At 34.9% G+C, this 5,567-nt stretch overlaps 1 long non-coding RNA gene across 1 annotated transcript; it reads left to right on the top strand.

Annotated features, from left to right (window-relative positions):
* The first annotated feature begins 616 nt into the window (after positions 1–616).
* Positions 617–5,130, top strand: LOC104242114 (uncharacterized). The gene is made up of 2 exons (XR_714901.2): positions 617–3,255; positions 4,742–5,130. It is a non-coding gene; the product is annotated as an uncharacterized lncRNA (long non-coding RNA).
* The last annotated feature ends 437 nt before the right edge of the window (positions 5,131–5,567 follow it).

Genomic DNA, 5,567 nt, shown 5'->3' with positions numbered 1-5,567 from the left:
AAGTATCGATGTTGATCCCTCATCACTACTTCTTTGAGGTTAGGCTAGATACTTATTGGGTATGCGCTGATTTACGTACTCATACTATACTTCTGCACTAATTGTCCAGGTACTGAGACATGTACATTTGATGGTGATTTGGTGCGTAGGCGCGGTTGTTGAGGAGATTTTGTGGTGAGATGCTCTTTATGTTATGATTCGCAGCACAAGAAGTCCCCATTCTATTCATTTACTGTTATTTGTCTATTTTCTATTCCTGTAGTAATATTATATATTCCAGTTGATGCTCATGCACTAGTGACACCGAATTTTGGAAATTTAGATTTTTGTTCTTGGTTGTATTTCCATTATGATATTAGAATTTATATTTCGACCACATTCGAACATTTAATATAATAACCATTACTTTTCTATAAAAACAAAGGAAATTCGCTTATTCCTTTCACCACTTATTATAAAATATATTATGACCCGCCGATTATCGTATTGTTTAATTGTTGGCGCTTGCCTAACGGCGGCGTTGGGCACCATTATGGCATATGATGGAATTTGGATTGTGACACTCTACCTTCTATTATATATAAATATACCCATGTATTAACACTTATATTCCAATACTCCCCCTCAAGTTGAAGGGTGTATAGATGTTCAACACTCTTAGCTTGCCAAGTAACATAGAAAGTTGCACAAAACTCAGTTCCTTTGTAAGCAAATCGGCTTATTGATCTTTAGTATTTAGATACTTTTTCTCCCACATCCCATGCTTGATCTTCTCCCTAATGAAGTTATAATCGTTCTCTATATGCTTTTGTTCTTTCATGGAAGATGAGAATGACAGCAATCAGCATTGTTGCCTTGCAATTACAACAAAGAGTCATAGATTTCTAGATTGCAACTCCTAGTTCACTGAAAAGGCCAATCAACCAAACAATCTCAGCTACTGTCGAGGTCATATTCCTGTACTCTACCTCTACACTGCTTATTGTAAATTGTGTGTTGCTTCTTGGACTTCTAGGATATCAAGGAATATCCAAGCTTCACAATATAGACACTAACATATCTTCTTGTGACTGGACATGCTGCCTAGTTTGAGTCGCAAGATGCAGTCAAAGTATCTGCAACTTCCTTTCAGCAGAATTCTTATTCCATGACTCATTATTCAAATATCTTACCACTCTTGTTGCCTTGTCCATATGTGATTATTTTGGAGCTTGCATAAATTGGCTCAAGCTTTGAACAACATAGATAATTTTGGGCCCTGTAACTATTACGTACAATAATTTTGCAATCAATTTCTTCGAGCTAATAGTATTAACTAGGTGGTCATCATCTCCAACCCCAACTACTTTGTCATATTCCAGTATAGTCAGCTTGTGGTTGAGTTCAAGAGGTGTAACTGCAGTCTTAGCAGCACTCAATCCCATTTCAGGAATAAATTTAAGTGCATATTTTCTCTGATTGAGTATAATCCTTTTCTTGTATCTCAGCACTTCAATCCCTAAAAAGTATATTAATTCTCCCAAATCTTTAAACTTTGAATTCTTGATTCAGCATACCATTGGCTTCATCAATCAGGTTTTTGTTTCTACCTATAAATAATAGATCATCCACATAGATCAACATGAAGTAATCATAAGAACTTCGGCAAAAGTCAGTCTTTACCAAGGTTTTAGTCAATTTTAGATTCCGCTGCCTTGATGTCTGTTTGAGTCCATATAAGGACTTAAGTAATTTGTAAACCTTCTTATGCTTTCCCTGTCCTCGAAAATCTTGAGGCACGTCCATGTAAACCTCCTCATATAAGTCTCCATGCAAGAAAGTATTGAATACATCCATTTGATACAAACTCCAATCCTCAGAAGCTGCTAAAGCTATAACAGATTTTACTATTACCATCTTTGCCATTAGAGAAAATATTTTATAGTAGTCTAACCTTGCCTGTAGGTTTCATCCTTTAGCAACCAACCTAGCATTAAATATTTCAACCCTCCTATTTGTTTTGTACTTAATTTTACAGACCATTTGGATCCTATAGCAGTCTTCCCAACTGGTAAGTTCACTACTTCCCAGGTGTTATTATCTTCTAAGGCCAAAACCTCCTCTTGTATAACTTCAATCTACCTTTTATCTTTTACTTCTTCCCTGAAGGTTTAAGGCCTTTCATATTGAAATAGCATGCAAGTAATTTCTATATTTCTCTATCACACGTTCATAAGACAAGAAATATAAATAGGATATGAACTCTAAGAGGTTTTGGGAGGATTCAACACATAGTCTTGCGTCTGAATTAGAGGTTTTTTTGTGGCATGTCTGTTGGTAAACACCGGCGAGTTATTCTTCTAGAATAGGTAACTTTGACTCTATGATATCTAGAGATTCTGCTGGAACTGTACTCCCTGTATATGTTTACCTTATTTTAAATTGTTATCATGTTTTTCTTTAACAAATTTTATATTTAATTTGTTAATTTAACTGATATTTTGCTTTGTTTAAAAATGATACTTTTACTCAGTTTTATTTATTTCTAAACTAAACCCATCGGATACTCTGTTTTGTATAAATTGTATATTATTTTACTTTATTATTTTTAAAATAAACTCATTATGTTATTTGACACCTTACTTTATTCAAGATTGTTATTATGTTTTAATGTGTTTAAATATATCTCTCGTTCATCTAAATTGATATTTGTCAGGGTTGCAAAGTACATGGTAGCACGTGGGCTTTACTGTGCGACGATGACTATTATTGTGGGCACGAGGTGCCATATGTGTAAGAATTGAAAATTATGGTTCATGACTTGTGATTTATGAGGTGTGGTGCCTCGGGGTAATTCTTGTTGTATGTTCATGCAATGGGAGCGATTTGATTATTTGAGTTGTCATCCATTTTTCCTTACTTGAGTTTATTTATATCTCATCGGTGTTCTGATTATGTTGTTTCTTTATTACTCATTTACTACTTGTTTATCATTTATGTTTCAATTATTTCATTGTTGGTTCTAAATCGATTATCTTTTCCTTGTTGGTCTTACATTGAATTTCTTTCCATTGTTAGTTTATGTATATCTTGAACATGTTTCTATGTCTAGCAGGTATCCTGACTTGGCCTCGTCACTACTCTATCGAGGTTAAGCTTGATACTTACTAGGTACTATTGTGGTGTACTCATGCGACGCTTCTGCATATTTTATGCAAATCTAGGTATTCTGATCGTGTTGTTGAGAGTTGCTTCTGCGCAGCGGGAGACTTCAAGGTATACCTACTTGACGTTCGCAGGCCTCGAAGTCACCATCTTACTTTATTATGCTACTATTAAATTATAATTCAAAACAATATTGTGTTTAGAAATTCTAGTATGTTTCAGTAGTGCTTATGACTCCGTACTACCGATTTTAGGAATTGTATAACTATTGGGCGCTTGCGGCTATGTATGTCATTTAATGGTTTATGATTAATGATTAAATAGTTCAATTCTGTTATTATATCAGCATGTGTTAGTCTTACCTAGTCTTAGAGACTATGTGTCATCATGACATCCTAAGGTGGGAAATTGGAGTTGTGACAGTGGGTATTTTCGTACGGTTAATATGATGTTGGCATGATAAGTATTATTTCTGTGCGGTTTGAAATGAAATTAGTTTGTTTGTTATTACTGTGGAAAAGGAAAGAAATTGGATTTCTGTTATGATTACTCATTCGTTAAGCACTTACATTCCCCTTTATTTTAGTTTCTGAAAAATGTTTGTTGTTTAGTATGATACCTTCCGCTTGAGTTCCCTTGGTAGTTACCTCTGCATTTTTCCTTTGGGCCATTACTGTTATAGCTATGTTGTTGCCTTGTTTGTTATTGTTATACCTGTATTTTACTTGATTTACTTATGTTACATGTCCTCTTCGAATTCATGCCGCTACTTGTTATTAGCCTATACCGATTTTATGCCTCTAATTGTCACGTGATTTACTTGTTAAATCCCTTAACATGCTACATGTCTTCACTCACTACATGCTTTCACTTACTACATATCTTCACTTACTATTGATTTTACTTACCATATGCTTTCATTTATTAAATGCATTTACATGCTACATGCTTCTACTTGCTATATGATTTCATATACTAAATGCCTTTATCTGATCCATGTTCCTACTTGACAAACATCTTTACCGTTTCATGTTCTACTCTCTTTTGCTTAACTGGAGTGGGTGACTTTTAGATTGGTTGTGTGTTATGCATTGTGGAAGCCTTGCCATTTTATACGGTAGACTAGCTTTTGATATTGGATTGCTCTCTTACTCTGTTTGAGTTGTATTGTCTAGTTGAATACCGCGTGTTTATTTTCTTAGTGTTACAATGTGAACTTTGTCTGTGTTTGGTTGTTGTTGCGGTTTCATGTTATATTATTGATATTTGGATCGGGTTGCAAGCCGTAACAGAGTTTATTGATATTGGGATCGGATTCATGCCAGAATAGTGTTTATTGATCCTGGGATCGGGTTGCACACCACAACAGTGTTAATTAAGATTAGGATCAGGTTGCACGCCGTAACTGTATTTGTTGGTGGTGTTTGGTTATGATCCCTGTGCATATTTCATGATTATTATTCCCTGCGTAGAAATAGTTATGAGGTCATGTGTTATTTTCCATGTCTGTTAACTTGCTCCATAGCTTTTCAGTTGATATTCCTACCATTATTCGACATATTTCTTACCTTATTTTTTCTGCTTATTATCTACACAGGTATATATTAAGTGAGTATCTCTAACTTAAAACCTCTTCACTACTTTACCGAAGTTAGCCAAGATATTTACTGAGTACATGAGATCGGTTATCCTCATACTACACTTCTGCATCTTGCATGCGAATCTTGGAGTTGCGTAGCTGTGGAAGACGAAGCCCGGCATTGAAGACGTACCTGCGTTCCAGATTCAAGCTGCCTCTTGTTCATGGTAGTTTAGGACCTAAATTCTGTTTATGTATATTTCAACCAAATATTGTATTTATCCTTCATATCGACTTTGTAAGTCCTAATCATTGTGGCTCATGACTTGTACTACCAGTCCTTGAGGTAGTTATATTATATTCGGTTGTAGTTTCTATTATATATATTACAATTTAATTGTAACTTATATTGATTGTCTTACCTAGCGGGTTGGGTTAGGTGTCATCACGGCTTAACGAAATTTTGGGTCGTGACAAATTCTCATCGATCTACTCCACAAACCAAAGTTATCCCAGCCTGAAAGTTTCACTAAAATTAGCACAAATCCAAGCATATTCGAAGGATGAACATACAACGGATGAGTATGATCGATTTTTGTATTCTCCATTATTGAGCATTCTCGACAAAAACAAAAAGAAAAAAAAAAGATAAAATAATGAAACAATTCGAATCAAAGCTGAAACAACTGTAACACCAATATCTGTGGCTCTGATGCCATGTTAAAGTTAGCCATGGAACTAAGAAATTTAGCTTAGGGAGCAAATATCTGAAGAGAAAGTCAGATATTTTTCATTAAGAGAGCTCAGAAAATGAAACTAAGCTAACGATTGTGATGATATAGAG

Source organism: Nicotiana sylvestris, chromosome 4 (assembly GCF_000393655.2).
Source record: "Nicotiana sylvestris chromosome 4, ASM39365v2, whole genome shotgun sequence".
Lineage (NCBI taxonomy): Eukaryota > Viridiplantae > Streptophyta > Magnoliopsida > Solanales > Solanaceae > Nicotiana > Nicotiana sylvestris.
The sequence above is the reverse complement of the archived record's forward strand: the minus strand, read 5'-3'. Positions and strand labels throughout refer to the sequence as shown.